The sequence below is a fragment of the Hyperolius riggenbachi genome, chromosome 2 (assembly GCF_040937935.1).
Source record: "Hyperolius riggenbachi isolate aHypRig1 chromosome 2, aHypRig1.pri, whole genome shotgun sequence".
NCBI lineage: Eukaryota > Metazoa > Chordata > Amphibia > Anura > Hyperoliidae > Hyperolius > Hyperolius riggenbachi.
Window position 1 is genome coordinate 62362312 of NC_090647.1, and position 25277 is coordinate 62387588.

General features: G+C 44.8%; 1 protein-coding gene across 1 annotated transcript in view; it reads left to right on the plus strand.

The window, feature by feature from the left end:
• The window catches only part of CNTN5 (contactin 5), a 1437092-nt gene that overhangs the window by 109176 nt on the left and 1302639 nt on the right, over positions 1–25277 (plus strand). The window lies entirely within an intron of this gene.

Sequence of the window (25277 nt, forward strand, 5' to 3'; positions counted from 1 at the left end):
TTTTTGTAGCTACACACAGGCCCAGATTTACCTCACAGGAGCCTATAGGCACAGATGTCCTGGCACCCTAGACTTCACCCTCCATGAACCTACAAACCCCCACCGAACCGCACCGCAAGTGTGCTGCCTGGCCCAATTGCCACTTCTTCTTTACTTCCCTTGCCCGTCATAGGTAGCTACAGGTACCCCTTAGCATTAGGTAGCCAGAGGAATCTCTGTGTTAAGTAGCTAGATGTGCCCCCAAATATTAGGGGCTAGAAGCACCTCAGGATTAAGCAGCTAGACCAGACATGGGCAAACTTGGCCCTCCAGCCCATGCATTTCAGGAGTCTGACAGCCACAGTCATGACTCATAAAGGCAAATGCATTGTGGGATTTGTAGTTCCGTAACAGCCGAAGGGCCAAGTTTGCCCATGCCTGAGCTAGACTGACTGAAGGGAGATCTGGCCAGTGCAATAGCAGGTTGAGTAACCTCTCATTTACACTATTATCAGGACTCTTCATAGAGAAGGAGATGGGGAACTAGGGGAAAGGAGTGAGCCGCTTTTCCATCATCAAGCGCCTGTAGGCACGTGCCTGCAGTGCCTTATGGTAAATCTGGCCCTGGCTACACATGTTATGGGTGGGAAGATCTTGATGGCCACACTTGTTTTATGACCCTTGTGAGATGGGCCTCAAGGCCATGAAGGGCAGCAAGGGGAGGCAAGGGAAAGGGTATGAACATTGGGGGGCCCTATCGAAGTTTGTTGGGGGGCACCATGCATTGTAGTTACACCACTGGTTTCAGCCCCACCCCCTAAACTCCATCATCAAAGGCTTTTTGATGAAAAACAGGGGGAGTTTATATGTTCTCCCCGTGTCTGTATGGGTTTCCTTCGGGCACTCCCGTTTCCTGCATTCCAAAAACATACAGATAAGGTTATTGGCTTCACCCTAAATTGGCCCTAGACCATGATACATTATACACTACACCATTCATACATAGACATATGACTGTGGTAGGGATTAGATTGTGAGCCCCTCTAATGCTGGGAATACACAGGTCGATCCGGCGGCCGATTAGCCGCTGGATCGACTCCCGCCGCGTCCCCGCTTGTCCCCGCGGGCAGCCGGATCGATTCCCGCTCGTCCTCGCGGGTGCTCCTTATCTTCCGCTCGATTCCCCACTATTGTCCGCCCACGGGGATCGAGCGGGGTATCGATCCGGCGGTTCATCGGACCTGTTGGAAATTATCAATCAAGCCATCAGCGGCTCGATTGATAAGGGCGCATCGGCCCGTGTATGCCCAGCATTAGGGACAGTTCAGTGACAAGACAATATACTCTCTGTACTGCACTGCGGAAGATGTTGGCGCTATATAAATAATAATAATTTACTCCTGTCACCAAACATTGACCAATCACATACTGATATTTAAAATGCACAGCTGTGAAAACTGCAATCATTTTCAAAGAAAAGCCTAACTGTTCTTTTTGAATCAATGCTAGGCAAACAAACCAGTGCTCACAAATTAGACTCCAGTTTTCGAATTTCTTAATTAAGAAATGAAAAGCTTAAATGGTCTTAGCAGAGTTCCAGAATCTATGAGGACAGCAGAAACCAGCCTTTAAAAATAAGATTAATTGAAATTCGCTTATAACACAACACAAACATAACACAGCGTATGCTCTAGACAGAATGAAGATCAAATATTAGCTTCTGTCTGTGTAATGTGAATTAACCTAATGAAGGCAAATATCTGGTTGCTATAGAATATATCATCAGATTTGTGTGGCTCATGGCTAAGTGTAATGTAGACTTTGTAGTCCTTAAAGGGGAACTCCAGCCTAAACAAACATACTGTCATTAAGTTACATTAGTTATGTTAATTAGAATAGATGGGTAATATAATTTTGTACCCACCCTGTTTTGAAAGAACAGGCAAATGTTTGTGATTCATGGGGGCTGCCATCTTTGTCATGGGGGCAGCCATCTTTTTGGTTGAAAGGAGGTGACAAAGAGCAGGAGACACAGTTCCAACTGTCCTGTGTCCTGATAACCCCTCCCAGCTGCACACGCTAGGCTTCAAATGTCAAATTCAAAATGTAAAAAAAAAAAATTTGCACCAAAACAGCAGAACATGAGCAACAACATCAAAAATCCCATCATGCTTTGCACAGCATCAGGAGAAAAAAGCCCGGGCAGTTTTCTTCTGTGCAGCTAAAAATGAGGCTTGGATAAGAGAAACAAAGTTCTGATGCTGTGAAACTGTTAAAGAAACACCAGGCCTTTTCAGTGCTGCTGAGTCGATTTTTAGTCCGGAGGTTCAGATTTTTTTTTAGAAAAACATCACTGATGGTTAAACAAAGCACTTTGTCCTGCTATTCAGCTTCAAATCCATGTCCAAACTGTAGATAACAGTATCCTTGTTTACATTCCAATGTTGTTACAAAGTTTGTAAACACAGTGTAATAGGTGAGAAGGAGCACTCTGGGAAGCTCTCTGTTCTTCAAGCACACACACAGTTCAGAATAGCTCATTAGAAGATGTTAATATATAATAAAAAGCAGTTTGAATAAAATACAATGACAGCTTTTAGGGCAGGATAAACTACACTTTGGAAACTTGTAATTTGTAAACAGACTATAATACGTATGCACAAAAGCAAATATGATAACTGTATGAGTAATAAAAAGTAGGAAAACACATTTTTATTGAATGTTATGTTGGAGTTTCAGACCACTTTAAAGTAATACTCCGGGTTGAAGCGTGTAGACAGAATTGCATAAAGAGGAACTGTAATGAAAAAAAAAACGTAATAAATAAGATTGCTTATTTTCTTAACAATATACATTTATAGATTATTTAGTCAGTGTTTTCTCATTGTGAAATCGTTCCTCGCACTGAATTTATATTCTGAAATTTATCAAAGGGTAGCGACATCCATAGTCCTGTCAGGTGCAGCTCTGTGGAATGTTTGTTTCTGAGAATTCTGAAGCCTGTGAGAATAATACCTGGTCTCCCAGAATGCTCAGGGAGGGGGATTCCATATAGCTAAATAGCCTAGGCTAAGCCTCACTGGGAGGGCATGGCTACATACCAACATACAGCAATATATACTGTTAGGTCCATAAATATGGACTTTTTTTGGGTTCTGTACATTACCACAATGAATTTTAAATGAAACAACTCAGATGCAGTTGAAGGGCAGACTTCAGCTTTTATTCAGTGGGGTGAACAAAATGATTGCCTAAAATGTGAGGCAACTAAAGCCTTTTTTTTTGTAGTCCCTTCATTTCAGGGGCTTAAGTGGAAATAAAATGTTAATTTCTAATACTTGGTTGAAACCAGGGGCATAGCAATAGGGGTTGCAGAGGATGCGACCGCATCGGGGCCTTTGTGCCAGAGGGGCCCCGAAGGGGCCTCCCTCAACTGCAGTATTATCTCTCTGTTGGTCCTGTGCTGGTAATGATCACTTCTATACATACTTATACTTTGAATAGTCGTAATCATAACAAAGTGCTCCCCATCCCCTTCTTGCACCTCTGACACTGTAGTTGCCATTGGCAGGTTTTGGTGCACTGTATCAATTGTTATGTATAGAGTGCTTCGGGGGCCCCAATGTAAAACTTGCATCAGGGCCCACAGCTCCTTAGCTTCGCCACTGGTTGAAACCCCTTTGCTGGCCTCACAGCCTGAAGTCTGGAACTCATGGACATCACCAGATGCTCAATTTCCTCCTTTTTAAAGAGACTCTGTAACATTAAAAAGATCCCCTGGGGGGTACTCACCTTGGGTGGGGGAAGCCTCCGGATCCTAATGAGGCTTCCCACGCCGTCCTCTGTCCCACGGGGGTCTCGCCGCAGCCCTCCGAACAGTCGGCGACTGTGCCGACTGTCAGTTCAATATTTACCTTTGCTGGCTCCAGCGGGGGCGCTGTGGCGACTTTCGGCACGGAAATAGACGGAAATACCCGATCTCCGTCGGGTCCGCTCTACTGCGCAGGAGCCGGAAACTTGCGCCTGCGCAGTAGAGCAGACCCGACGGCGATCGGGTATTTCCGCCTACTTCGGCGCCGACAGCCGTCAGAGCGCCTGCGCAGGAGCCAGGAAGGTAAATATTGCGTCACGGCTGTACGGAGGGCTACAGCGAGACCCCCGAGGGATGCAGGATGGCGTGGGAAGCCTCATTAGGATCCTGAGGCTTCCCCCACCCGAGGTGAGTACCCCCCAGGGGCCGTTTTGTCGTTACAGTTCATCTTTAATGCACCGCCAGGCCTTTAAAGCGGATTTAACCTCTTCAGGACTGCAGTGTTAACCCCCCTAAAGACCAGGCCTTTTTTTTGCTGAAATAGCCACTACAGCTTTAAGGCCAAGCTGCAGGGCCGTACAACACAGCACATGAGTGATTTCCCCCCACCAACAGAGCTCTCTGTTGGTGGGGACTGATCGCCCCCCTTGTGTTTTTTTTTTTTTTAACATTATTATAATAATTTTAATATTATTGTTCTTTATTTTTTTAATAAAAAATACTGTTTTTAATTTTTTCCCCTCCCTACCCACAGCCGGCCAATCACGGCGATCGGCTGTCATAGGCTTCTGCCTATGAGAGCTGGTCACTCTCTTGTCCCCCAGGGGGACAGCCATGTCGTGTGGCTGTCCCCAGTACAGAGCTGCTTCTGGTGCTATACTATATGTAAAGACGGCGGTTTAGCCGTCTAACAGTCTCCAGAGAGACTGCAAGGAGACTGCCCGGGGACTGAAGGCAGGCTGGAGCTCCGCCCCTCAAGCAGGAGATGCGCGTGCAGCCTGCACGCGATCTCCTGCAAAACAGAGCCCCAGGACTTGGCGTTAGGTGGTCCTGGGGCTGCCACCACGGCCACGCCCACTGGCGTGGGGCGGTCGGCAGGTAGTTAAACTCTGACAAAATATTTAATAAAAATGTGTTTTCCAACTTTTTATAACCCATAGAAGTATTATTATTCATTTAGAAATGATAAGTTCCCAAAGTTCAGTTTATTTACTTTGAAAGCTGCTGGTGCATTTTATTCATAACTGTTGTATTTCTATTGTAAATGCAGCCAGTAATGATTTCTCAGCAGTGTTTCAGTTCAGGGCTCATTAGCAGAAGTTTCTGCACAGCACCGTCAGAGAATGTTTACTTAATTGTATCAAGTAAAGAATGTAAACACAAGATAAGGCTATCATCAGTTCGGATGCGGCTGCCCCTGCAGAAGAAAAAGTCAGTCCTGTGATTTAACCCTTTGAATGCTGTTTTACTAAAAAAAAATTGTGTTAGTATATTATATGCTGTAAATAATCATTACGAGCAAAGAAGAAATGCTGGGTTTCATTCCACTTTAATGGAGCGGCTTTCAGTTGCTATTTGTTTGTGGGCCTTCTGTCCGAAGTTTAGTCTTCAACAAGTGAAATGCATGCTTAATTGGGTTAAGATCCGGTGACTGACTTGGTCATTCAAGAATTGTGAACTTCTTTGCTTTAATAAACTTCTTTCTGAGTTGCTGTGGCTGTATGTTTTGAGTCATGGTCCATCAGTATCATGAATTGCCGCACAATCAATTTAAAATTGATTGAAATGCCACCAAATCAGTTATGTTTTTCCTTACATAGACGTGTATATTATCATGTCACATGTCGTCTGGGGTACATTTTAAAGAGACACTGAAGCGAAAAAAAAATGATGATATTATGATTTGTATATGTAGCACAGCTAAGAAATAAAACATTAAGATCAGATACATCAGTGTAATTGTTTCCAGTACAGGAAGAGTTGAGAAACTCCAGTTGTTATCTCTATGCAAACAAGCCATTAAGCTCTCCGACTAAGTTAGTGGTGGAGAGGGCTGTTATCTGACTTTTATTATCTCAACTGTTCCTGGACTATTTACTTTTCCTCTGCTAGAGGAGAGGTCATTACTTCACAGACTGCTCTGAAAGACTCATTGTGAATGCTAAATGTTGTGTAATCTGCACATATTATAGAATGATGCAATGTTAGAAAAAACACTATATACCGTACCTGAAAATAAAAGTATGAGAATATTTTCTTTGCTGCTAATCTTCTAGTAATTATTCATAGTACACAACCAATTCACTATATCATTTTTTTTTCGCTTCAGTGTCTCTTTAAGGGGAAGGCGGGTTTAAAATAATAATGAAAGCAGGCAATAGTGCCGCCTGTAAGTGAATGGCCTATACTATATCTTTACGTTCAGCAACCCAAACAATCCTTCCTTGCAAGGCGGATGACTAATACATGTGTTTGCTTTCCTTGTACCTGTTTTGCTGCTCTGATTAATGAACTGTTCTGCGGGATAAAACAAATCATCTTCAAAGCCTATTGACAGAGATTATTTTTGTCATTTAAAGTGGGATTACAGCGTACACCATGTTGTTTCAAGCATTCCGCTGCTGGGGTGAGCGGCCTGTTCTTTACCTGGGAAGGGAAAGACAATAAATTCCAATAAACATTAACGGTGAAAGTATACCAAGTTAATAGTCAGCATTTCCTTAAAAATGTGAATGATTTTCCTAGCAAATTGATTTTTTTTATTATTGTTCTTTTTTATTCATTGTCAAAAAGGTGTAAAGGTTTAGTAATGCCCTCTATGTAATCATAATATACACCCAACATGCCTTTGTGTATGGAGAGATCGGGGTCTACACAGATTCAGGCCAGATTTAGACTGTATAGCTTTTCAGGGGTGTTTCTAGCCCCAAACATCAGTGGCATGTGCCCCAGATCTATTCTGGGGTGCCCGGATGTCCCCCAGGCAGAGTCAGCTGTGGTGCCTTAATGGTGGGCATGCTGGAAGCTGTGGTGTATCAATCGGGGTATGCTGGGTGCTGTGGTGCTTCTATGTAGGTATACTGGGTGCTGTGGTGCCATGCTGGGTGCTGTGATGCCTTTATGGGGGCATGCAGGGGGCTGTGGTTCTTCTATGGGGTCATGCTGGGAGTTGTGGTGCCACAATGGGAGGCCTGTGGGAGCATGGGAGTGGGTCCACTAGAAGGTCTGGGAATGCTATGGGGGAACTGACAGATAACCTGGCAGCAGGCAGCCTGCCCAGCAGAAAGCCAGACCAGCCAGCACAGAAGCCAGGTAACTCTGCCTAGTTATGTTTATGTGACACTGCCTATTTATGTGATATGCTGCATTTTTGTATTTTTTTATCAGAAATTTTGCTGGGCAGGCCTTATACCGCTGTTAAATTCATGTAAATGTGGCTCCACCAGGGCCGGGCCGAGGCATAGGCTGGAGAGGCTCCAGCCTCAGGGCGCAGTGTAGGAGGGGGCGCAGAATTCATTCAGCTGTCATTCCTAATTGTGTTTGAAGCAGAAAGAAATAAGAAAAGGGGATACATGGCAGTGACTGCAAGCCAGATAACTAGATATTAAGGTGTTGGGGAGGTTGTGGGCCCATGGGGGCCTCTTAGTCTAATAGCAATCAGTGTGTGACGGCTGGGGTGGCAGGGATGGAGGGGCGCACTTTGGTGTCTCAGCCTTGGGTGCTGGAGGACCTTGTCCCGGCTCTGGGCTCCACACCACACCCACATTCTGGTGCACGGCCACACCCATTTCTGTCTGGAGTGCCCAAAAGTACCCGATCTCTTGGGATCCTAGCAACGCCCCTGGGTGCGATGATCGAAAATAGCCTTCGGGGATTACCACGGCAGTGCGCGGTAATCTCCTTTCTGGCTGAAAACCAAGCAGGAAGTGAGGCTCTCTAGCGCTCATTTCCTGTGGACAAAATTTGAATTGTGCTGAAGTGTACTGAAAAAATACGCTTCTACGCATGCACTCTGCAAAGCGAACACCAATTTTTTTAAAAAAAGCTGTGTCGCCATAGACTTACATGACTTCTGGTCGCCACACGTCACTGTGCAAGTTGCCTGACAACACACTGTTGCTTTTGTGGCAAATCGGAGCACTCAGGCAGAACACTTTGCGATGCTGCAGGTATGAAATGCCCCACAGATTTCCATTGGTGTAGCATTACCCTGCGGCAAAACTGGGTAATGCAATGCGCCAATGTGAAAGGGGCCTCAGTGATGAGTGAAAATAATGTTATTTTCACAAAAATAATGTAAAATGTGAATTTTTAACAAACACAAAGTCATTAATCATTTTGTAATAAGTTTTTGATTTTTTTGTGTCTGCAAATTATAGCAGTAAAAATAACATTTTTTTTTTTTTGTTTGTGGTTTTCGCAAACTTTCACATTGGAAAGAAAAAATTGTTTTCTTATTTTCACAAATATTTTCTCGAAATCGAAAATAGCATTTTCAGTGCAAAAATGACAACACTGCACAGATTTAACTGACTTTTGAAATGTGCTATGAACAAGGGCCATATTTTTGCAGAGGTCACATAAACCTTGTCCTGAGGGGCTGCTGTACTTGGGGATGGAGATACAGGTGGAAGAGCTTTCGGGGGTCTGCTTGCTGACTGCTGCGCACTGTTATGACGTGTTTAGGAAAGAGCTGGAGGATGCTCGCACCCAACCTGTGGCTTCCGGGTGGAAGAACATATCTGGATCAGGTAAGTATCACAGCCCTCTCTCTGTACTACTCTGGCAGAATGGGAGGGAAGTGGAACTGACCCCCATTACCCATGCCATAAGCATACTGAGTGTGGGTATGTTATGTGCCCACATTTTTTTATGAGAATTTCCATCTTTGTAAACTTTCTAAAAAAAAAAACACCATAGGGAAAATGGCGACATTCATTCTTTACTAGTGTGTGTGCTTGGAAAAGAAGGGCTGAAAACTGAAGGAAGAGAGGGAGGTTTAAAGGGTTCCCTAGGGGGTTGTCAAAAGAGAAATGGACACTTACTGTAATAGAACGCGGAAAAGCCGCCGCATGTACTGACAGTGTACTGAAGCAACAGACCCAGATCAAGCCGTTGTGGACTCCGGTTCTGCAGCGAACCTCATTGATTACGATTTCGTAAAAAAATTGGGGATACCCTTGTTCCCACTGGACCGGCAGATTCTGGTCACTGCAGTGGATGACTCTCCGTTGCGGAGTGGTCAATCTCTTTTCCAAACCCCCTTATTGTCATGTTGTTTAGGGGCATTGCATAAAGAAAAATTACAGTTCCTGGTCCTGCCAATGGTAAACTCTACCGTTGTTCTTGGTATGCCCTGGTTACAACTCCACTCTCCGCAGATTGACTGGGCTTCAGGACAGCTACTGAAATGGTCAGCTCATTGTCATCGGCATTGTTTGGGCAGAGTTGAGGTTGGTACTACCACGACACAGGTCGGTAGAGTGGCAGTGCAGTGTGCGGATTTTTCTGACGGGTTCTGTGCCTCACGGTCACCTCTTACGCACATACCAGGTACTAAAAATTCTAAAGCAGACGCTCTATACAGGGGTTTTGAGCCTAAGACCATTCTACCTCAGATAAAATGGGCAGATGAGAGACGGTCTGTAAAGTGGAAGTTTTCTCCAGGGGATTTGGTCTGGGTGTCCACACGACATTGGGCTCTGAAACAACTGTCACCCAAACTGGGCCTTAGATTCATAGGTCCATTTCCAGTGATCAGAAAGATTAATAATGTCACTTATGCTATTGATCTCCCTACCAGCATACGAGGGGTAAGATCATTCCATGTGTCTTTGCTCAAACCGGCAGTACACGTGGATTCCGCTCCCTCCCCCCCGTGTTGATTGATGATCAACCTGAGTATGAGATAGAAAAGACTCTGGACTCCCGGCTTGTGCAGAACTCCATGCAGTATCTGGTTCACTGGAAGGGATATGGCATAGAGGAGAGAACTTGGGTGCCAGATTGTCATATGCATGCAGAGGAATTAAAGAAGGAGTTCCATGACTCACATCCTGGAAAGACTGCTGGGAAGTGTACAGAGTCCACCCCTCGGGGGGGGGGGGAAGAATACTGTAATAGAACACAGAAAAAGCCGCCGCGTGTACTGACAGCAAGATGGCTGATTCCGCGTCCTGCGCGGCTGTTTGCACGCAGCAGCGTGCGTCTGGTGTGGCTGGGTCTGTTAGTTCACACAGACTGAGGAATACGCGCACGCGCGCTGAGAGGCAGAACCTTTATGACAACCAAGGAGGGATCAGCTGACCAGGTTGGTAAGCTGACCTCAGAGCAAGTGACTATTGGTTGATCACTGATGGGTGGGGCCCGGAGAGCGCCGCTCTATATATAGTTACTGCTGGTCAGTCTCAGGTTGTCTGCCGTTGCGAACACTTACGTGGAAGCACTCAGACCTTAGTCAGATCCTACAGTGTGTTAGAACCAGGAGGACCTGGGAATTCACACTGAGCCAGATTACTTCTGTTATCATTGTGTTATACTTCAGACTAGTTCCAGGGCGTCGAGACCACGGACCTCACACCCAAGATTAGTGCCTCTGTGTTATCATTCTGTTATACTTCAGACTAGTTCCAGGGTGTCGAGACCACGGACCTCACACCCAAGATTAGGGACTCTGTGTTATCATTGTGTTATACTTCAGACTAGTTCCAGGGTGTCGAGACCACGGACCTCACACCCAAGACTAGGGATACTGTGTTCCATCATATTATACTCCAGACTAGTTCCAGGGTGTTGAGACCACGGACCTCACACCCAAGACTAGGCATTGTTTTGATATCTGTTATGACCTATTGCATTTCTGACTATCCCTCTGGTTTCTGATTCGGTACCTACGCATATCTGATTATCTGTTGCCAACCCTGCCTGCTTTTGGATACCGAATCAGCCTTATGTCTCTGTACCTTGTCTGTCCGTGTGTTGCCGACCCGGCTTGCCCGACCTTGAGAGCTATCTCTCTCCATTAGAGATAGTCTCCAGACCTGCTAGTGACATCCACCTCACTCACTCACAGGTCCTTACTACTTTCAGCCTGGGGCTCCACCTCTTGGGAGGTCTCAGGCTGTTGGAAGGTTTGTGCACTTCTCAGAGGGCGGTATCACCCATACTGCCAAAGACCACCTGCTCCTCGGGTGGTCCAACTCAAAGTCATTACTGTTGCACAAAACACTCACACTATATAGGTGTCCAGAGGTTAGTTATACTTGGATTATCGGTGATTCTGCAGATCATCAATAATCAGGTATATATCTGTATTCTTGGTGATACTGCAGATCACCAATAATCAGATTCTCTCTGTGTGCTGACACCGATCGTTACACTTACCTGGGGCTTCTAACGGCCCCTTGTAGCTGTCATGTCCCGCACCGTCCTCCTCCGATTACCCGTTCCCCAATGCCGGCACCGCTCAATTATTTGTCTAACAAGACGAAAATTGCACGCACTCAGTCACGTCATCGGGAGCTAATTGCACAGGTGCAGTTAGCAGTCTTGCTAGGATTGGAATTACTCCGGGAGCCGGCAGCGGGGAACAGTGGATCGTTGGAGGACAGCATGGGACATTACAGCTGCAGGGGGCTGGTAGAAGCCCCAGGTGAGTGTCTGTTTTTATTTTCAACCCCCCCCCCCCCCCCCAGAACCCCTTTAAGTAAAATTGGGCACTGGGCAAAAATTAATGTGAAGCTTTCCTTGGAGACACAACCCTTGACACAGGAGACCAAGGTCCAAACCCGTGAAACACGTTGCATAGTTGGAGTTTGTCAATAAATGTTGCTCATAGTAATGTCTTATTGTCCGGTCTTTATATACCTGAGGGAGGTGAGTCCACCAACTTCCCCCTTTTAAACGGATTTTAATTATTTTATCCTGATTTGGCGCCTCTGCTATACCTGTCTTGCCAATTGATCTAGTCCACCCTGGGTGGAGGGGTGTATCCCCATCTTTTTCCTGTCTACAGAGAGCAAATTTTTACTACCTGAGTGGGGTCAGGTTACAATTCTCCCCACCTGCCTGTTCAGTGGTTACCTTCGTGGTGACCCACTTTTGTGAGTATAATATGATAGCAGTTGGCTGATGGTGTAATGGTTAAGGGCTCTGCCTCTGACACAGGAGACCAGGGTTCGAATCTCGGCTCTGCCTGTTCAGTAAGCCAGCACTAATTCAGTAGGAGACCTTTGGCAAGTCTCCCTTACACTGCTACTGCCAATAGAGCGCGCCCTAGTGGCTGCTGCTCTGCTCTGGCGCTTTGAGTCCGCAAGGAGAAAAGCGCAATATAAATGTTATTTGTCTTGTCTTGTCTATTTTTACACTTTACCAACCATTGTTTGACTTACTACACCATGTTGGAATCTCGGTTTTATCTTTTGTTCTTTCAAGCCCTATAAAGGGTGGGGGGTTAGCTATCTCTGGATTACTAATACTATGGGCCACCTCTAAATAGCAATATTCTGTGGAGAAGCTCTGGTTACTGCATTGCAATAGTGTGCCCAAGTGTAGGGGAGAGCAATTGATACACCTTTGCCCTGCGAGCTCTAGAGCCTAAAAACTACCCTGTATCTAGCATTCAAATTGTATATAGCATTGTCCTCAACCACAAACTCTTTACATTGGGAAAAGAACATATAATTGAGTATGTTACAAACCTGGAGAACTAGATTAGATGTAAAATGTAAATTGATAAATGACTCGTTTGCTTTCAACTAAAAGGACACATTTGTTGTCAGGACTTTCTTTGTCTTCATTTTTCTTTAAGCATTAGATGATCAATTCCACTGCTCTAAGTGCCGCAATTACACTGGCTCCAGACAGAATGTATATCATAACTAAGCCTAAGCAGCAGTTTTAGCCATTATTCAACTAAGTCGACCATTTTACACAGTAGGAGATCACTGAAGACTGCAAACCTCTTAATGCATTCACATATTGATATGGGGAAATTGCTTCAAGATGAACCTGTAACGGTCCTTAGGAACAAAGTATTTAAATGTATAATCAAGGGTTTTCTTCTATGAAACCACACAGTTCAGACATACAAGCTGCTAAAGAAAACAAATGGATGTAAAGTTGAGTTTCTGATATTCCCTATAGTTTATAAACCTCTCGAGGGCCATGGGCTTAAACCCCGCAGTGACCAGGCTATTCTTTGCTAAATAGGCCACTGCAGCTTTAAAGCCTTGCAGCAAGGCCGTACAACTCAGTACACAAGTGATTCACCCCCCTTTTCTGCCCACAAACAGAGCTCTCTCCCTCCCCCTGCCAGCCAATCATAGCAATTGGCTGTCATAGGCTTCAGCATACATACAAATACAACAACTGTTACCTTGATGTGAAATGCAGAAACCATTACCGCAAATGTCAAATGCAGCAACTGTTAAGAAGAATGTTATGTCACATATATGAAATGCAGAAACAGTTACCTCAGATGTGAAATGCAGAAACCATTGCCATACATGTGAAATGCAGGAAATATTAAACTATAGTCGCCAAGCTCAGCACGTCATAGCAGCAGGCTGTAATGTGCTGGGCGCGTTCAATCTGAAGGCTCCAGGTTAAGGTGGGGGGGGGGGGGGGGTACATTAGGCAGAGCCAGGCCAGCCAATAGAAAGAAGAAAAGGGAGAGGCAAGAAGTATCACACAATCTCCTGCTCTCCCTTCATCAGATGAGATGGAATGCCAGGCAGGATTGGTATGGGCTACTGGGCGCGGGCCATAGATTGCCTGTGGCACTGATTGTAAACTGGCTGCACCAGCACTATGGCAACAGGTGCTGGCATCGAAAAACATCCGGGGCACTATTGTGGGCACTTTTTGTCCTGACAACTGGGGCACAGTGGGCGGAGATTTAATAAAGTGCCCTGAATCTGTTGTCCTTATGATGTGCCTGGCTGTGTGGTAGCAGTATAATGAGCGGGGCAGTGTGCAGGCAGTATACTAAGTGGGGCTGTGTTCGAGCAGAATAATGAGTAGAGCTGTTTGGCAGCGGTGTAATGCCATCCTCTCCATTGCAGCTTCAGCCTCTGCAGAACGTTTTCTGTGGATTAACCAGCATGTTCATGTGAATAGTTAATATGGTGTCCGTGTGCATTGTAGCATTACTAGGTCTGGGACTTGAGCAGTATAGTCATAATGAGCAGAAGGCTGGAGAACTCCCAAGAGTCAAGCAGCTAATGATCCTATGAAATTAAGGTCACACACAGGTCAAAAAATGGAAGCCATAAACAAAAGCTGAGAAATCAAACTGAAACAGTATTTAAACCAAATATCTAAATAAAATGAACAGTGAAGCTGTTGTTCTTTTTGTCTTTATTCTTTACAAAAGCTCTCCCTGGAAAGAATCTACACGGAGATGTCAGTCAGCCTTCCTACTCGTCTGTACTTTCATTCTGTAATAAGTTTGTGATTTTTCACAATGTTCACGCTAAAAATAAACCATTTTGTTTTTTTTCGTGAATTTTCACTCTAAAAATTAACGATTTTTCCCATATATCACAAATGTTTGCAAATTTATTTGACCTTTTTAAAAAATACAATGTATTTTTTTTAAATATTTTTTTTTTATCGAAAATAGAATTTTCAATAGGAGAATAACTTTGGTGAAAATTCGCAAGCAACACTGGCGGCCACCTACACATATTGATTTTTCCAGCCAATTTGATCTCTTCGATTGAATCTGCTGAAGATCTAGCAGCGATAGCGCTGTTCCCTGAATTCTAGTTGCAGGAGAATTTCCATAGGATAAATGGACTCACTATGGGCTTGATTCACAAAGCCGTGCTAACTGTTGGCACGCTTGTGAAAAAATCAACTCACGTACAAAGTCCCGCGCTCAAAACTTTGACTTTAACGTCGCATCCGATGCACCTATAAGGTCGCATGGGGTGCGACTTTAATGTCGCACCCCATGTGACCGCACTGCGCTGTGCGCACAGGACTTTGCGCGCGCAAAGTGTTGCGCGCGGGACATTGGGCGTGATTTTATTGTCAAAACTGTGCTTAACTACTTAGCACCCTGCTTATCACGCCCAAAGGTGCTAAGTAGGTTAGCACGGCTTTGTGAATCAAGCCCTTTGTGTTCTAAAGCATTATTCAATCTGGTTGAAAATGGTGGATAGCGTCTCCTACTGTTTATGGAAAGTCTATTGTTTAGTATATTGTCAATTTACATACTATATGTACTTTTTCTTTTCTTTTTTCTGCCAACATCTAGGCTTCTCAGAATGTTTTGCTACTTGTCACCTCTGCGAAGGAAAGCACACAAAGCAATCATATCCGCCATTGTTAGATTGCATTTGATGCATTCTATACCTCTATACCTCTTTGTTTTTACAGCCCTTAAGCCCCCTATGCCCCTCTAAGCTCTGCCACTGTTTTGTTAAATCACCTCAACAATTTTCTTTATTATCTAAGATTAAAGGCATGGGGATGTCATTGTCACCGCTGTCATGTTACAATAATGTTTTCCGCCAGAATAGTACATGGCCACACAACAATGCAACAACTTACGGTTCGCCTGAAAGGCTATTTAAAGTTAATACGCTCATCAAGTGTATTGTTTCATGGTGTCACGCGTTTGGAGTGGAATATGGCCCTGATCTTTTTCGAGAAAAAAAATGGGCATATTTACGTAAATTTCACCGTTAATGAGTTTCAAGCATTATTATAATTTGCAAATAATTTTCTTATTGAAATAGCTAATTTTGTAGATAATTTTTTCCCTCTATTTCCATTGGGCAAGGTCTAAAATGCACATTTTCGATTCCACAGAAATTCCGATTTCCATTTTTCAGATTTTCTGATTTCCGATTTTCCGTTTTCCCGATTTCCATTTTTTGAGGAGTATTTTATTAGTCATGTTTTACATCAGAGTATGCAAATTGGTCCAACGCTTCCGAGTTCTGTGATTGGGCTAAAATTACTGAGTTACGGAAATGTGGAAATTACAATTCAGCGGAATCCAAATGAGCATCCCTAATTTCCATTATCTTTTCCTAAAAACGGCTCAAACGGTAAATGGCAAAGCCCAAAAAGTACAGAAAAACTCGGCACCCGGCCGGGGCTCCAATATCAGGTTCCTCCACCATAAAACAAAATAATGTGCTCTCACCTGTCTTTTCCTTTAACCAGAGATGCTCTCCGAGGTTAATCATGAGTAATCATGACTGATTACTCATGATTCAAATAAGGGTTACCAATTGCTGCAGGTGCAGGACTGAATGCGGCGGGGTTAACTACCCATAATGCCATCGTCCACCCTGCGCATCAACGAGACTGTAAGCGTCCTATTAGTTGCGTTGCAAGCCTCGCTATGGCGCACTTCCTCCTTCAAACCGGAGCACGATGGAGGAGACACAGAATGCATTTGCCCCACAACCCTGCTGGTTTGTTCAGACTTCACAGAAGCACAACAGATTGGACCAGAAGGGTATCGAAGGAGCTGATGGACTACAGGGGGCTGTAACGAGCCCCAGGTAAGTAAAAATCCTTCTCTCCCATTTGTCTCAGGTTTAGTTTATTCACTAACTGACTAAGCTAACTCCTGGATTAGCCTCCCAGCACTTCTTACCAAATAATGGGTGGCCAGAAGGAGCGACACAGACAGACACAGACTGCAACTGGGGCCCACATGTGGCACTGTTCGCCGGGCCCCATACAGCAGTCCTCTCTGAGATGCCCTGAAGGCGGCCCTGTCCATTTTGCACCCACCCACGTTGGAAATGAGAGGTAAAAAAAAAATCTGTTACCTCTATCAGATGTTTGACGTCTTTATGTACCTTTAAAGCCTCTGTTGTACTGCTAATCAGTACATAAAAGCACATTGTCACACAATGAAACAAGGCTGAATTGTATAGACAAATGGAGAATGGCCAGTGTGTTCCTGTGCAGTTTATTCTGTCAGATGCAATCTCTTTGTTACACAGTAACGAGGCTTTGGAGGTTGTGCCACTGTCATTGGAAAACTCATTAGCTGGCATGTTTACACAGTAACACTTCAGGCAATTGGATTGATTCTTTCTCTTATTTTGCCCAAATATTAAACAAGCCATCTATCACTCAACTACAAAGACAGGGCAGCTTAAATGCAGCATTCCTGTGATACCAACGGAATCATTTACATGTTATTTCCACGGCGATGTTCAAAGCGAGATTCCAGGAAACCTAATTCCATTGACATAGTTACAGTATGTATCCATAAAACGTTTTTGAAGATTCACTGTACTGACATATAGGGATGGTCGAAAATGCCTATTTCCGATTCCACGGAAATTCCGATTTCCACCAATGCTGTTTTCCGCTTTCCATATTTCTAACTTTCTATTTTACAATTTTCCGTTTTTTGCCTTTTCCAATTTTCCACATGAATAAGAGAAATTCTGTTATAGTAAACCTGTTTTCTGGCCCCTTCTATATTCTGTACCCAGCCATAGTGGAAAGTGGGCGGACGCATGCATCATCATACTTCATTTGAAGACCTATGACCCATGGTCGTTGGTTAGGATGGCAGCCTCTTGTAGCCAGCTCGCTATCTATATGCTGCTCTGGGCCTGTGTGGATTAGCCTCAAAAGCACCAGCCGGTGAGACCTATGCTTCCTGTGTAAGCTGCTGCCTGTTTACTGAGAGAATTGCCTATCATCTATGACTTGCTTGTGCATGGCTGCAACACAACAGTATCATTCAGACTGCACAGATATGTTGGCAGAGGAGCACACTATCAGTATTGTACCTGCATTAACTAGTGAGACCTATGCTTCCCGTGGAAGCTGTTGTAAATCCCTGCATATTGATAATTGTGCATTTTGATCTATCTTAGGCACTGTCTGTGCTCACTTGCTGCAGCATTGAAGAGAAAAAATGACTCCTAATAATTGAACTAAAATCCAGTACTATAGGATACTTTATGTGCTTACATATGATCGTTTCTAGAAATAGTAAACTTCTCAAATAGTAGTCTTATTTTCCCGGTCCTTTGGAGTTTACTAATATTATAAAGGCCTTCTACTATATTAGAATATCAGCAGTATTGCCAATATTCTACCAGTGGCTTTACCCAGCTCCCTAATTCACCGCCCTTTTAAAATTCATTTGACTCGGAGAAGGAGTAGCAGGAGGGACACTGACTTGATGAAAATGTGAATCGAAAAAAAAAGAGCCACATGGCCTACCTGCTCCTCTCTTTGTGTCCTGGTTCCTACTCTGTCCCTCCTGTGAGATTATTTGTCCTGCATACGTCCTTGGCCTGAGTACTTCTGAATATGAGTGATCCTTACCGTGCACATGTGAGTCTGTGCTTGCACTCAGGCCCGGATTGACATCACAGGAGACTATAGGCACAGATGTCCTGGCAGCCTAGACTTTGCCCTCCATGAACATACAAACCGCCACCAAACTGCTCCACAAATGTGCTAGCTGGCCCAGCTGTCACCTCTCCCTTACTTCCTTTGCCCAACATTGGTAGCAACAAGTTCCCCTTAGCATTAGGTAGCCAAAGGTACCCTCAGTATTACGTAGCTAGTGGTGCCTCCAACGGAAGGGAGATCTCATCAGTGGAATGCCGAGAGCTGGGTGAGTAACCGCACATTGATGCTCCACCCAGGACTCATGCATAGGGAAGGAGGGAGGAAGGCGCTAAGGAAGGGGAGTGAGCCCCCTTTCCATCATCAGGGGCCTACAGGCATGTGCCTACAGGACCTTATGGTAAATCTGGCCATGCTTGCGCATGCACAGTATGGATGCACCCATCACTGAAGGCACCCTGGGACATGAGTGCCTCCAAAGCCTTTTGAGGAGTCCCAAAGGTACAGAATCTTAATGGGAGACAGCAGAGGGATGAGGGCATGGAGAGAGCACCAAAAAAGGCTTTGTGTGATCCAGAACCCCTCCACAGGTGAGTATCTATTTTGTTTCTTTTTTAGTTGCTTCACAATTGCTTTAAATTTCAATAGTATTTATTCAATTACGTCAAAACAATAAACATCATAACATAAAAATGCCAAAATGCCAAGTAAAAACAACAGACAAGTAAACTTGGATTTAAAAAAAAAAAATGAATAAACAAATAACAATTATAAATAACAATAATAAATGACATCACAACAATCATTACATTCTTCTAATTTGTGCTCTCTAATTAACTTTGGCTCACGAAATATATGGAAATCCATAATGCCAACTTATCTTATCTGCTGAAGAGAGAAGGAATAAATAGGAGGATTGGGGAGCAGAACATCTGGGCAAAATCTGGTTTCCTTTTTACAGTTCAATAATTGGTAAGTCTTGTGGACCTCATTTATGCAATCTTCAACATTCGAAAGCAGATGGCCATTACATGGCTGGGAGCACATCTATTGAGCGCGGGCTATGGCGAAACAAAAGAACATATTTTCATCTTCTTTTTATCAAACACCTTGCAACATCTTGAGATTTAAAAATGCCTGTCTTACGAAAATAGAAATCCGTAATGGATTTGGATTCACCAGATTTTGAGAAAGAGGATGACTGTTGTGACAGTAAAGAGGCCCATACATTTGCCGACCAACCAACCAATCGACCATCCAATTCGATTATTGTAATTGAATTGGATGAAAATTGGCGCTGCCAAGTGCATGCCCGATCGACAAAGCGACCATTGGCAGCATGGTCGATCGCGAATGCTGGAAAATTTCGGGTCGAAGTTGGTTGGGTGGGTGCGCGGCGGTACGGTGGCCGCATTGCGAATGAGCAACGAGACGACAAAACCTCCACTGCTGCCGCCACAATGTATACATGTATGCGGTGTGTGCGCATTTATACATTACCTGTCTGGTGTCAGCCTCCACACGGTTTCCGTCCATCTTGCCGGGTTCCTCATACACGCCGGCGGTGCATAGCGTCTGACAGCGTGTATGCAGCTGTTACCCAGCGAGATGGACGGTCACAGTGTGGAGGAAGCTGCTACAGGACAGGTAATGTATAAATGCACACACACTGCATACATCTAAACATTGCGGCGGCAGTGGCGGGGCGGACGCGGCGGCTCAGCCGATTCCCTGATGATTTCATGCTGAAATCGGACGGGAATCGGCCTGTAGTGTATGGGCAGATTTGATTAGAGACAAATGTATCTCTAATCAGATTTGATTAGAGATAAATTTGTCTCTTGGTCGAATCTGCCCAAAATCTTCTAATGTATAGGCACCTTAAAACAATGGACACCAGTTTTATCTTCTTTATTTTTTTTTCTGCTATCCCCTCCTGTCTGATCAATTTCAATTTTTCTTTAAGAAAAATTGAAAGAAAAGAAAGAATGGAACACTGGTCCACCCAGTGGCCTAGCTAAGGAGCTGTGGGCCACGATGCAAGTTTTATAATGGGGCCCCCCCAAGCACTCTATACATAAAAATTGATACGGCGCAACAAAACCTGCCAATGACAACTAGTGATTGAAGGGATTATTATGAGCAAAGGACTAATAGATAGCTAATACTGTAGTTGAGGGAGGGCCCCTTGGGCCCTTCTGGCCCAAGGGTCCTGATGCGGTCACAGCCTCTGCAACCCCTATTGCTACGCCCCTGGGTCCACCCATGATATTTTAGGCACTCGTGCTCGTGAAAGAAAGCTCCACAGGCACTTGTATTGACCTTAGGAAGCGAGTCAAGTCCGCTGAAAAGCGTTGTCTATTGTGCATGAATAAAAATACCTTTTTAGTTAACTAATAGTTTGTGCCACTCCATACTATATCACTTTGTGTGGTGTAGTATGGTGTGGCACAAAGTGGGCAAGATAAATGGAATAACAATGCCCTTGTCCTGCGCTCAACAGAGAAGAATTTTGCATGTGTACAAGGCTTAAGTCATATGAGTCGCACATTAAAGTAAATTTTGAAGTGGCACAAAAAAATTAGTTTGTAGAGGCATGGTTCTTGATCCCAGAGCCTTCCCGGTCCTCACTCCTTGCCGTTGTTCCTGCGCCGGGCTCCGGTGAGGTTCTTTAACCAGGTTGATCAAGACGAGTCTTAAAAAGTGTGCAACTTCACCAGATGACATTGGTGGAAAGAGGGGGCAAAGCAAGGACCAGGAAGGTTCTATGGGATCCAGAGTCTTTTGTCTCCATAAGTAAGTATCAACTTTTCTTTAAAGGGAACCCAAGGTGGATCTTCAGGGGGCAGATGGGTCACAGAGGTATGTTCTCTGCCCAATGACACGGCTCTGTGTCCCCCAACCGCTGCTCTCTGCCCCCCCCCCCCTACTGCCACGCTATAGCCCCCCAAGTTTAGCAACAAGATTTGTCACTAACTCGGAGATTTGAACAGGGAAGTGAAATTCCCTGTTCAAAAACGCCCACCAGGGGTGTTCCTGCAGGGTTCCCTAAGCTGCTGTTGGGCAGCTCTCTCTCCCTGGCTGTGCCTCCTGCCGCTCCCCTGCCTCCCTGCACGCTATGAGAGACACGCAGTCTCTCAGTGCAACGTCATGACCCAGAGGTCACAAAAGAGAAAGTGGGCCATTGCAGCCCACTGGAGTGGCAGGAAGCAGCCTTTTTTTGCGGCTACCTGATCCGCTCAGCCCTGAGGATCAGGTAGCACACTCTTTTTTTTGATTTTTTGAGCCCACCTCAGGCCCTTTTTAAGGTCTAGCCTGGTATTGAAATAAAAAAGGTTAAAAAACATTTTCAAAAATGATTCCAATATATCTTAAGTATATAGTAAGAAAACAAAGGTACCAATGAACTTCTAGTCTCTTTTAAGAAATTGTACACTGCGGTACAAGGATTGGATGCTAAAGGGAAGCCGAGAATTATGACCAAAGCAGTAACAGCAGAGAATACCAGCCAGAGCAGCACATCAAGTTATGGTCTAAGCAGACTCGTAGCAACATCAAAGCAAAATACATTGCAAGTCACCAAACATAAAACAATTGGCAGGCAGCTTTTATTCACATAAAAAGCCAATTGATTTCCAGAGGAGGCAGGAAATGTGAAATTCTCTTCAGACCCTTCTAAGAAGGTGTGAAAAAAACCAAAAAAACAATATATTACTCCTCTCGCCTGGGGTTATAACACAGAATTGGAAAGACAGTTGTTTCTGTAAAAAGCTGCAGCTGTACTTCTCAGTAGTTTAGATGGAACAGAAAAGGTGTTTATCACAACTGAAGTGTAGAGTGGACCTACTGCACACTGCACTGGGCTTCATTAAACATCTCACTTGCTAATAGACGCTGATGGGGCATGAAACCACAAACATAACATGCAGGTAGTCATACCGGTTTTGCTTTTAGGGCTTGAGATGACACTTTTGGTCTAATGATATAAACCATGCAGAGCTGGATTTCCGGAAATGCCACAAAGGGCAAAGCCTTGGGCAACTGGTGTTGTTTAACCACTTGCCGACCACCCACCGCCAATAGGCGGCGGCAAAGTGGGCGCCGAAAGGACCACAATACGCCCAAGGACATTGCGTCCTTTCGGCATGCCAGGGGAGTGATCGCGTCACTGGTGACGCGCGCTTCCCCCGGCAACTGGCTCCGCTCACCCGCGACGACAACCCGCCGGCCGTTCGGAAGCGCCAGCGAGTTGTTAACCCCACGATCGCCACATACAAAGTGCATAATACACTTTGTAATGTATACAAAGTGTATTATACAGTCTGCCTCCTGCCCTGGTGGTCCCAGTGTCCGAGGGACCACCAGGGCCGGCTGCAGCCACCCTAGTCTGCACCAAACACATTGATCCTGCCCCCCCTTCCCTATGATTGCCCACAGCACCCCTCAGACCCCCCCTGCCCACCCCTCAGACCCCTGTTTACACCCAATCACTCCCCTAATCACCCATCAATCACTCCCTGTCACTATCTGTCAACGCTATTTTATTATTAGGTCCCTAACTGCACCCTGGTGGCTCCTAATCACCCCCCTACCCCTCAGATTCTCCCCAGACCCCCCCCCCCCCCTGTGTACTGTATGCATCTATCCCCCTGTAATAACCCACTGATCGCCTGTCAATCACCTGTCAATCACCCATCAATCACCCCCTGTCACTGCCACCCATCAATTACCCCCTGTCACTGCCACCCATCAATCAGCCCATAACCTGCCTCCTTGCGGGCAATCTGATCACCCACTCACACCATCAGATCGCCCGCAGACCCGACGTCAGATCACCTCCCAAGTGCATTGTTTACATCTGTTCTCTCCTCTAAACACCCACTAATTAACCATTAATCACCCATTAATCACCCCCTGTCACCACCTGTTACTGCTACCCATCAGGTCAGACCCCTATCTGCCCCTAGGGCACCCAATCACCCGTCCACACCCTCAGAATGCCCTCAGACCCCAGCCCTGATCACCTCACCAGTGCATTGCTTGCATCTATTCCCCCCTCTAATCACACCTTGAGACACCCATCAATCACCTCCTGTCACCCCCTAGCACACCTACCCATCAGATCAGGCCCTAATTTGCCCCGTGTGGGCTCCTGATCACTTGGCAAAACCCTCAGATCCCCCTCAGACCCCCTTCCGATCACCTCCCCAGTGCATTAATTACATCCATTTTCCCCTCTAATCACCCCCTGAGACACCCATCAATCACCTCATGTCACCCCCCTAGCACTCCTATCCATCAGATCAGGCCCAATACAACCTGTCATCTAAGAGGCCACCCTGCTTATGACCGGTTCCAAATTCGCCCCCTCATAGACCACCTGTCATCAAAATTTGCAGATGCTTATACCCCTGAACAGTCATTTTGAGGCATTTGGTTTCCAGACTACTCCTCACGGTTTTGGGCCCCTAAAATGCCAGGGCAGTATAGGAATCCCACAAGTGACCCCATTTTAGAAAAATAGACACCCCAAGGTATTCCGTTAGGTGTATGACGAGTTCATAGAAGATTTTATTTTTTGTCAAAAGTTAGCGGAAATTGAAATTGATTTTTATTGTTTTTTTTCACAAAGTGTAATTTTCCACTAACTTGTGACAAAGAATAAAACCTTCTATGACCTCACCATACACCTAACGGAATACCTTGGCGTGTCTTCTTTTTAAAATGGGGTCACTTGTGGGGTTCCTATACTGCCCTGGCATTTTAGGGCCCCTAAACCGTGAGTAGTCTAGAAACCAAATGCCTCAAAATGACCCGTGAATAGGACGTTGGGCCCCTTAGCGCACCTAGGTTGCAAAACAAGTGTCACACATGTGGTATCGCCGTACTCAGGAGAAGTAGTATAGTGTGTTTTGGGGTGTATTTTTACACATACCCATGCTGGGTGGGAGAAATATCTCTGTAAATGACAATTTTTTGATTTTTTTACACACAATTGTCCATTTACAGAGATATTTCTCCCACCTAGCATGGGTATGTGTAAAAATACACCCCAAAACACATTATACTACTTCTCCTGAGTACGGCGATACGACATGTGTGACACTTTTTTTGCAACCTAGGTGCGCTAAGGGGCCCAACGTCCTATTCACAGGTCATTTTGAGGCATTTGCTTTCCAGACTACTCCTCACGGTTTAGGGCCCCTAAAATGCTAGGGCAGTGTAGGAACCCCACAAGTGACCCCATTTTAGAAAGAAGACACCCCAAGGTATTCTGTTAGGGGTATGGTGAGTTCATAGAAGATTTTATTTTTTGTCACAAGTTAGCTGAAATTGATTTTTATTGTTTTTTTTTCACAAAGTGTCAATTTCCGCTAACTTGTGACAGAAAAAAAATCTTCTATGAACTCACCATACTCCTAACAGAATACCTTGTAGTGTTGTCTTTCTATAATGGGGTCCCTTGTGGGGTTCCTAAACTGTCCTGGCATTTTAGGGGCCCTAAACCGTGAGGCGTAGTCTTGAAACCAAATGTCTCAAAACGACCTGTGAAATCCTAAAGGTACTCATTGGACTTTGGGCCCCTTAGCGCAGTTAGGGTGCAAAAAAGTACCACACATGTGGTATCGCTGTACTCAGGGGAAGTAGTATAATGTGTTTTGAGGTGTATTTTTACACATACCCATGCTGGGTGGGAGAAATATCTCTGTAAATGGACAATTGTGTGTAAAAAAAAAATCAAAACATTGTCATTTACAGAGATATTTCTCCCACCCAGCATGGGTATGTGTAAAAATACACCCCAAAACACATTATACTACTTCTCCTGAGTACAGTAATACCACATGTGTGGCACTTTTTTGCAGCCTAACTGCGCTAAGGGGCCCAAAGTCCAATGAGCACCTTTAGGCTTTACAGGGGTGCTTACAATTTAGCACCCCCCCCATAATGCCAGGACAGTAAACACACCCCACAAATGACCCCATTTTGGAAAGTAGACACTTCAAGGTATTCAGAGAGGAGCAATGGTGAGTCCGTGGCAGATTTCATTTTTTTTTTTTTTTGTCACAAGTTAGCAGAAATGGAAACTTTTTTTTTTTGTGTGTCTTAAAGTGTCATTTTCTGCTAACCTGTGACA